This window comes from Pseudopodoces humilis, chromosome 18 (genome assembly GCF_049639895.1).
Source record: "Pseudopodoces humilis isolate 2021_Gansu_Grassland_sample_001 chromosome 18, ASM4963989v1, whole genome shotgun sequence".
Taxonomy (NCBI): Eukaryota; Metazoa; Chordata; class Aves; order Passeriformes; family Paridae; genus Pseudopodoces; species Pseudopodoces humilis.
Window position 1 is genome coordinate 7,761,190 of NC_142217.1, and position 10,819 is coordinate 7,772,008.

Genomic DNA, 10,819 nt, shown 5'->3' on the forward strand with positions numbered 1-10,819 from the left:
AAAACAATGGCTTGACAATGAAGATAAAGACACTTAAGATGCTACGCACATATCCGTTTTCTGGATTGTTCCACAGTATTTCCCAAGAAAGCTTTTTATGAGACACCACATGTAAGTGCTTGCCCTGTTTAGCCCCCTGTCCACAACAGCAGTGTCTGCCTTGGTGACCACATGGCTGGAAACACTGAGCCCCTCAGAGGAAGGGCTGCAGAGCCTTTGCACAGATCCTTTGATTTCTGCAGCCAAAGCTGGGCACTCTCCAACGCCAGCAGCTCTGGTATGAGGGTTCTCTCTGTATGAACAGGCCAGCCATGCAAATCTGATTCAAGGATATCTTTCTCATGGAAATTGCCTGGTATTTTTCTAGCAGATCAAAGTTTTTTGATGTAGGTGTTAGTGGGAGATGAGAAATTTCATCAAACAGTCATGGTACTTTCTCAGTCTTTAAAAAGAGGCGTATGTCCTTCCATCAGCATTTTGATTACCAGTTTATACAAAACCATACTACTTTTTCTTACTTTAATACATCTCAGCTTTAAAAGATTTTTTATACTTGTACTGTTTAGTGTCCTTAGAAGGGAGAGGGAAATATCTATAAATCAAAAAGCAATGAAAAAACAGTTAAAATCATTGTTACATTGTACAAAAAGGAATGTAAATCAGCATAAGACCTGAAGGTCATGGTCAAAACAACTCCCCTGCTTTCCCAGAGCCAAAAATCCTGTCTCTCCTGCACCAGTAGGATGGCATCTTAATAACATTTACCTGAAGGCAGGTCACACATGCACAGAGTGATTCCACGTTGCTAACGAAGCCCACACAAGGTAAGATGGACTGGCATCTACACATCCTGCAACTTCTGGCATGAACAGCTAGTCTAGAGAAAAGATGCAGGATCTAAGCTATGAACAACAGGACACCTTGAACATAACAAACACACAGATACAATGCTAAACCTTTTTCAGTATACATTATGCAGTGCCAAGTTACTTGTCCTAGAAAATGTGTGTTGCCTTTTCTCCACCATGCAAGGCTCAGCCATGAGACACCAGAAATTCATTACCTATCGAATTGCACAACTTCAAAGTAAATAGGTGAAACAGGAAAAAGGAGGGACCTAAATCACATTTCTCCTTCAAAGGCCACAATGACTTTTCTGGAGCATCAAGCAGTGCCATCTAATAATTCTGTGTGGAACTACTGCCTTGAGATTTGGTTTCACAGTAATGCGTGGATTTTGCTCACATTTCTTAAAAGATCTTTTCACTTGCATGACAAATGTCAGTGATCTGACCAGCCATAGTCAAGCCCAGGTACACTTCTTGAGTGCACTCTACAAATAGTTTACTCTCACTCAGAGCTACAATCCTGTTAACACCTTTTCTTCTCTGGTTTTATGCTGCCTCTGGAATTAATCTGAATGTATGGTAAACCCTACTAACACAGAGCCAGACATTTAGCATCTTAAGGGGGTTTTCTGCCTTGTTAGCAAATTCATCAGCACAGCACACCATCCAACTGACTTCAGAACTGATGACAAAATGAGGAAGAGAACATAACCTCCTGCCTCCCTGCCTCCCTGCCTTCCTGCCTTCCTTCCAGCCTTTCTTCCAGCAGCAGCAGCAGTAAGCTACTGGATCAGCTCAGCCATTCATGCATCCCCAAAGCAACCACGACAGTGTATGTCAGCATTACCACAGCCTAAATCATCAGCCTGTCCATCACATGTGTGCTGGCTCTACAGCGACCCAAGCAAACTGAGCTGGAAAAAACAAAAAGCACAGTGCACATTGTTAGTCAGCTCCCTGAATGAGCTCTGCATGGATTATGAGTGCCCTGGAAAGAGACCATGAGACTGTGTCACATGGAAGGAAGGGAAAAGGTGGAACCACAGCAGTGTTGACTTGACTTGGTTTAAGCTATTGTGTAACAACACATAAAACTACTTATTTAGTAGCTTAAAGTGATTAGAAAATAAAGACTTGAATGAATCGGATTCTGTCAGGCTGGATTCATACACAGAAATTGCACAGACAGCCTCAATACAAAGGTAGGCTACCCTCAGGCTTGCTGTTTAATGTTACCTAACCTGTGGTATTAAGGACAAGCCACACTGTGCTTTCTACATGAGACACACACCTTTCAGTTCAGGCCTTTATTTCAAAGTGTGTCATTTGTTGCTGTTTTCCTAGCTGGAAGCCCCATGTTTTAAATGGCTGTCAGATATTTTTGCCACAGGAAGCAAGTTAATGACTGAAAGATTAGATGACTCAGAGGAAACAGGTACAGCAATAAATCAAATATATGAAAACATGAGAAAATGATAAGAGGGTCAGAGGTTCTTCAGCCTTAAGCACTTCTAACAGTGTTAGGCCTCCCCAAGGAAGGCAGCCATGAAAACCTAAAATAGAGGCCATGAGACTCAAACTCTCAGTTGCATTGATCATGTAAGCAAAAACAACTCAAAGACTTGCCTTATCCCCAGCCTGCCAGCGTCTTCATGAAGCCACATGTTTAAGCAAGACACTGTGCCAGTGTCATGTCATTAATAAAGCTGCCACATCCCACTAGTTTTCAATCCCACTGCATAGACTATTGACCCTCCAACTGAAGAGGGCCAGAAGAAACCCCAGACTTCATCATTTAGACTTGCTCATTGTACTCTAACATAGATGGAAAAGGTACAGTTATTTTGAAATCCATGCACATGAGTAACATGTCTTTATCACAGCTTACTTGTTCTTGCAAAATAAAGGCAAACATACTCTCATTTGCTTCTATCACCACACTAACAGATGCTGAAGGAAGACAAAACAAAGGAACAAAACATATGGAAAAGCTTGGAAGCTGGTCCCTAGAAAATGACAGATCTGTGGAGACAAGTTTACCTTGGAGCATGCCAGCATCCACTACTGGTGTAACAGCTCTCAAGGCTTCCATTTGGGAAGATGTATGAAAAGGAATTTAACTGTGACAAAGATGAAGAAAATAACTTTTGATATTACAGCCTATGAGCACTCAAATAGGACATAAAGAGTAAGAATTATACAGAGAGATTGTAACTTATTTTTCAAGCTGACATAGGAGCACCAAGAGGCCCTTGTACCATTTTTCATTAGTATTCTTAGCACTCGTGCAGTGCATGGTGCAGTTCATTACTGCAGTCCAGGGAAGGTCAACAAAAACACAATGAATTCTCAGTGATTTTCATCCTGAGATCCTAAGTCTGTAATCCAGACAGTGCTGATTTCAAGACATAGTAAATTCTGGCTAAGCAATTACAAAAGTCCACTTTCTGTAACATTTTGACTCCTAGCATTAAAGCCAAAACCAGACTTTTACTTCAATAGGTCAGAGAAGGCTTTTCTTTTCATCTCTCACAAGCACAAGAAAATGAATGTATGTGTACAGTACACTGTAATGCAGATACCCAGTAAAATACCTTTTGTTCAAGAAAATGTGGCAAATTAATCCAATTGCAGGCATCACAACATTACTGACTTCACAAGAAAATTTTGTCCTTTAGGGATGACATCAATTTTCAATGTGCTATCCTATATGCATTTAAGTGTAAACTAGAATGAATAGCTACCATTTCCATTAAATATTTGCTGAACTTGTTTCCTTCCTTGTACATAGAATTGAACTGTATTTTTCTCAAATCTGGGAGTCCCTGTGCAGAGGAAATGTGTGGATTTTTTCCTGCTGAAGATAAAGGCAATTGTCAAATATTGTGCTTACTCAGTGAAATGGTCTGGTTTTGGTTGGGGGATATTTTATGGGGATTTTTAAACAGCAGTGGGATCTAAGAGTCACTTTGCATTTAAATTTACACTTTAAATTTAGTGGGATAACTACTGATGTTTATTTAGTTAGGCCTGACTACTGTCTGCAGCTAGTGTGAGGAAAAAGAAGCATATTAAAACAGCAGTTACAGACTACATCCAAATTTGTAAATGATAACTGATACTTCTGGAAGTATATTTCATATAAGTTCATATTTTAGCAGGATAATGGTACACCTAACATTCAAGACAGAAAGGATAACAAATATCAAATCATTAAGGACTTTAATGTGCTAAAGCAGATAATATGCACCATGGAAATCTAAAGAACATGCTGGAGAGCTCCACAAACTGTTTATATTAATTTGTAAATTATTCTTGAAAAAACTGGTGGAGCTCTGGATTATTTCCAGAAGGAAAGCAGAAGGAAGCTTAGTGGTGTATCTTTATGAAAGGCAGCAAATGGGACTGTCCAGGAAATCATCATTCATTTGGCCTCAAAGTGCTGTTTAAGCAAGCAAATTATGGAAGGCAATCAATAATCACAAAAATAAAACAATTAAGCAGAATTATGCTACTTAGCACCATTTCAAGGAAGGTTGCTTAACATGACCAGTAACTTTGTGATAATATATGCTTTCCAAAGTTTTGAAACAAAATCCACACCTTACAAATTTATGTAGGCCATTCAATTATTGATTATTAAAAATAATTATTTTCACTTTTCATCTGGCTAATTAATATAATTTTAATTAGTTTTCCATTAGATCTCCTTGTGCTATTCCATAATACAACTTTAGACTAAAAAGTTAAGAGTTGGTAGATAACAGCTAAATGATTTATCAGCCTTCTGCCACCACCTCTCTACTTATTTCCATTTCATTTCTCACCTCTCAGCTTACTTTACGACACTTAGTGCCTGTTAAAAACCAACAGAACTAATTCTAACTGAGGCCCTTGACAGGCAAAAGCCTCAGGTGAAGATCTGGACTTCAGCACTACTGTAAAAATCAAGTTCTACACTTCTACTTTATGTTTAAAATTTATTCTCTTTCTCCATTTTCCTTGCTTCAAAAGCTAAGAAAGAATAAAAAAATCAAATAACTTTCTTATCAAAAACTTATACTACACTGAACAGGACTTTTGCAGCTTGTGCAATTTGTCACAGTTAAGGAGAACAGACACGTATTTTCTTTTTAGTAATACTTCAAATGACTCCTGACTTAAAGTAAGACTATATTGTCAAATAAATCTTCATATATCATCTTATATCTGCCAGCTCTTTATGTGGAAAGTATATTTTTACATTTTGGGTGGATTCAAAATTTATTAGTCATATTTAAGCACGACAGCTAAAAACAGAGGAGCATATCATATCCTCTCAGAGAGATGTGGAGCTGAGAGGAAGAAAGGTTCTCAGATTTTCTGCATGAAAGGCTTTTATTTTCCCTTGGCTGTTTATTGCCTTTAGCTGAGGGAAACAAGATTTTCTCTAGCTCTTTAGAATATTTTACATAGCTTTGTGAGTTTTTTATATCTTTTGGACAATTACAAACTTAAGCATAATGCACCTGCTAGTTCATTCATGACTATTAGAAAACATCTTTTTCTGTGAAGAATTTAAAAATTAGTGTTTCCTATATTAAAGAATATATTTCTTTTATTTGCATTCATTTTGAGCTGTTTTTCAGTAACACAAGAGATGACTCCTTTCACACCCTGCTTCCAGCCTTTGAAGAAAACTCTTGTAATCCAACCATGCAGCAATTGCACCACCTGATGGACCTATCAATGGAATCCCAATTATCCTGCAGATTTTTCACAACAGCAGGTCAGAACTTAGCTCCAATTATCAGCCTGATGAACCATTTGCTTCAGCAAATTTTTGAGTTAAACTCAGCTTGAGAACAGAAGTGTATGTACAGAACAGCATGGAGTAGATGCTGCTTATATTCTTGATGACTTGCTTGTAATTACAGTTGGTAATTGACACAGAGGTGAACTACAGCACCCACAATCTGCCACATACTTTTAATATGGATTTAGAAAATGTTTAGAACTGTCTGAGACTACTGTTGGAAAATTAATGTCCTTTGTTTTGGGACCTTTTTACAGCATAGGTGAACCACAGTAAAATTCAAGAACTCCATTCAATTTTATTTAAAATGTTATTTCCATCAAATTCATATACTAAGATTGACCTTGTTATTGTTTCTATTTTTCTCTATGGATCAGGACAGACCATTATTAATATGTCAGAATTCTGGACTGGTGCTGGTGCTGGGGCCTCTGAGGATCATTGTAACTTCACAAAAATTACTTTAAACTCCAGCTTCAGGGCCTTGGTTTAAAATGTGGCCAGAGCTGAAATTTTCACTACAAAAATGGTGACAGCTTTGGGATTTGGTCCTTTAAGAAGGGTAGCAATGACTCACTCATTAATTGATAGCCTACAACTACATTTTTAGCTATGCTTGCCTTTGCTTCCTCTTGCACATTGTGTGATTTTTTGAACTGACTGGAAACTGACAATCATCTGCTTCCTGACTAATGCAAATTCAAAACTCTCAGGCACTTTTTAAAACTGCAATCATTAAAACTCTTGGCTAAAGAGGTCATATATATAAAAGGAAATGAAAAAGAAAAAAAAAGATCCACTGTGTTTTTAAAGACCTTTCTAAAAAAGAGCAAACAAAAAATGTTTGGCTGATGAGAATCAAAAGCCAATCTATAGCAGGAAAAGAGGCAAGACAAAGCAAATGAGTGGCAAACAAACTTCTCTAATAAAATGTTCAATAGGACTCATAATTTAATGAGACATTCTAAGCCTGTTAAATGTCACCTTTTGCCCAGAAGATGGAGCATTATGCTAAAATATCCAGAAACCAGAAAGCATAAGTGAACCACACAAAGTGTAACATCATCCCAACAGACCTTTGGCAGTTTGACTTCTGCTGAAGTGAGTAACAGCCCGTGGGACAAACACACCCCAGTGCTCTGGGAGAAAAGAAGAGAGCCTGGAAGTGCTCAGTCTGCTCTGAGTCCACTGCCACACCTCGTCCTTCCAGCCCATTTCTGCCACTGTGGAGTGGGCAGAGAGTGCTGGGCCAAACTTCCTTCTTTTCTGAATCTTCCTACAGCTGCCCCAGCAGATGCTGTCCAGTTCCAGGGATATGATACCTTTGGGAGGTAACAAAGCATCTCCAGTGAGAACTCAAGGTACTCCTATCACCTCTCCAGAGCTTTTGGGGGCAGATTCAGAACACAAAGGTCTCAGCAGGTGCCAAAATTCATTTGGAGTAGAGCCTCTGGTTTTCTTTCCTTTAAAAGGCATCTAATATATACATGCAATTAGTGCTTTAAGAACTGACCCTACATGAACAAAACTGAAATAATTAGGGCATTCTCTTCAAAACTGCTCTACTGCTCTGAACTTAATTGCTAAAAGAGACAGAAGTCAAAATCTGACCTCAAGTCAGAACACCGAGGAGACAGAAGTGCTTTTACCTGTCTCCAGAGGACAGAGATGAGGAAATGACCAGGCAAAGATGAGAAGTCAACCCAACTTCTACTGATACATGCTTATAAAATTTGTTTGATTTTTTAAAAAATCTTTAAAACACCCATTTAAATAATGTTGTTTAATGGCCACTGAAGAAAAATGCACAAGATTTTACACTAAATAGAACTGCCATGTAAGACTGTAGTCTGAGCAATAATGGAGCAACTAAAGAACCTGGAAACAAAATAAATCATTCCGATTAATGGAAATCATTCACGTCATAGATCTTTCAGAGAACAATAAAAATAAACCCCAAGCCCCATATGTTTTGTTCCTTTGTTTTGTCTTCCTTCAACATCTGTTAGTGTGGTGATAGAAGCAAATGAGAGTATGTTTGCCTTTATTTTGCAAGAACAAGTAAGCTGTGATAAAGACATGTTACTCATGTGCATGGATTTCAAAATAACTGTACCTTTTCCATCTATGTTAGAGTATAATGAGCAAGTCTAAATGATGAAGTCTGGGGTTTCTTCTGGCCCTCTTCAGTTGGAGGGTCAATAGTCTATGCAGTGGGATTGAAAACTAGTGGGATGTGGCAGCTTTATTAATGACATGACACTGGCAGAGTGTGTTACTTAAACATGTGGCTTCATGAAGATGCAGGTGCTACTGAATTCATTGATCAGATGCCAGAAATCTTTGGGAGAAGGGAAATTTGTGTTTTATCACAGAGGCAGTAAACAATTACTTCATGTAGAGAATAATGATAAGGAATTTATGTTTCTTAATGGAAACTTTTTTCCCTAGGAAATACATTACTTGTCATAAAATTTTTATTTTCCTGACATTAGGATGCACTCTAGTCCTGCTTACGCAGACAAATTTTACTTGTAGCTGGTATCACAGATATATGTCTGATGTGTAAAATCTACAAATAATTTTAACAGGAATAATTTAAAATATTTATAAGATATTTAAAATTTTATTATTCATCTTTATATAACCATTATTTTTTTTATTTCCCAGTTTAACAAGCTTCACTTGCTTATGAGTACTCTGCTTGAAATTCCCCTCTCAGCCATTTTTGATTATTAGTCCTGTAGAAAGTAAACCCCTTAATTTTGTATGTAGGGAAATTATAAACATTTTTAAAACATTTAAAGCTGTGTTTTGCACTGCTAGTGGTAATACAAACATACTAATTTTACCTCTTTAAATTTTAGGAGGTAAGGTAAAGGACTCCTCCTTTATGCAGTGACTTAAGTCCAATGGAGAAAGCCAAGGCAGAAAATTTTGTGGCTTGTACCTGCCTGAAATGCTGTATAAACAATGGAAAGAAAAGTACTGCTCTTCCTGAAACTCTGGAAATCTTTAAATTCAGTAATTGTTTCATATATACATTTCAGTGTGTTCACATTTTTAGATTTGAAGCACAGCTTTTCCTTATTCTAGGTTAAACTTATGAATGGTGAGCAGGTGGGTATTTTAAATAATGAGTTCTTTAATCAAGAAGTAGAATGCTTAAAGAGAGGAGTTGGACAAGTAGAATGCACTAAAACCCTTGGAGAAATAGTTCAAACATCACTAGTAAGTTTCTTTACATAACTGTGAATTTTTTGTGTGTGAATCACATATGACCATTATGTTACTTTAAAGAAAGGCCCCTAAAGTATGCAAATTGTTTCTTTTTTGTGGCAAAGATAAATTTATAATAGTTCTATTTTCTATTGCAATTCTTTCACTGTCTGCTCTTCATACAACAGTAATACACAACTTCCTTACTCCAGGTGAGCTGTGCTAATCCTTGCTGTGTTTGTTCTCTCACAGCAGAAAGTCTCCAGAATGGAGAAGGAGGTGAATGCTGTCCTGGCACTCTAGGAGGAAACCTCATCCACAGTAAGTGTTCCACAGGTGGGATGCAGATACAGACACCCCCATGGGCATTAATGCCAGCTTGGAAACTCCTGGGTGACTGGATGGTGAAACTGAAAACTCGTAGCTAATACAGCTCCCTTGCTGTTGCATTAAGAACAGAAAAAATCTGTGCGGAGCTCATTCTGGTTGATCTTTGAGAATTTCTTCAAGACTACAACATAATTCTTTTCAGTCTGATTAAAGAAATTCAAAGGAGGGGATGTTAATGACTCCTGCTTTGATGCTGTCCTGCTGGAAACACTCTGGAGTTTTTCTGCTGAAGGGCCAGACCTCCTTATTACAAAGTTAAAGCTCCTGACAGTGTACCTGCCTCTTTGAGTTATCTTGCATCCTTCATTTACCTATTCCCAGCCCGTTGCATAGGAGCCATGAACTGCAAGTGGAAGACAAATTTCTTAGGCAGTAAAACTGAAAATATGAAACAATAAATAAAAATGTCGGTAACATAGCCACTAATACAAGAGCATTCTCATGGGAGGTATTGATGCATTAATACTAAAATGATGAGACAGTAAAACATCTTTTTTTGTGGGTATATTTGGTTGTTATGGAGAAGAGAAATTTCTCATATTCTTAAACTGATAGTATTTTGTTGTGGTGAAATTATTTTAGCTAATCTTACAGGAGGTGTAGTTCTGTGAATTGTCAGCCTCCTGTTTCATGCTGACCATATATTTAATGAAAAAAAGTCTTATAAAAATACAGTTGTTCAAAAGAAGTCTTTGGAGTCTAAGAGTTTTGTTCTTTTACATCTAAAAGAATTGCATGTGACAAATATGCAGTCTAGTCCTTTTCTTTAAGGCTCTCACACTTTTTACAAAAGTAGTTTCGTATCTTCTTGGCCTTTTCCCAAAAACTTTAACCAAACTGTAAAACAAAGATAAGGTTCAGTAAGATACTTAAAAGCCTCAAGTTTTAAATTTTGAGGTTTTAAAACAAGTTAATCTTTAAGTGTAAAGTATAAAGATATGTGATATGTCCTCAGGCAATTAGATGATGTTCTAAATAGTTTGCTGTGAATCAAGTATTGCTTTCACTTGCATGAACTTTTGGATATATAATTTTGCATTTTTACAATAATTTTTGGTTGTTTTAAGAAATCTAAGCAAACAGATAGTGTCCCACTCTGCCAGTTGATATGTAGTCTTGGATATACTTGATTAAAGAGAAGCCTTCCACTGAAATTCTCTATTATCAGAGTGAAATGAAAGGAAGAAAACTTCAAGTGATCAATACAACAGAAGAAAACCACAATTCCAGTGAATATAAAAGAAAAATTTTAAAATTTATTTTCCATCAACTCCCTAAATTTAATGCCTGTAATTGAGGTGTAATTGAGGTACCCTTAAGGAGAAGATAATTCCATGGAATCATAACACCATGGTCATCATTGTATTGGGTTTACCTGCCAAGGTTTTGGTAGCAGGGGCAGCTCCTGTGAGAAGACAGCAAAGGTTGGATCAGTTGCATCGTGTTCAACAGAGCCATTTCAAGCCCATTCCAAAAAGGAGACATTTTTTAAATTGTGCACACTGCAGGATGTTCAGGACTTGATGGAAAGTTCCGCTTTTTAAAGACCTTAACAACAGTGACAAGT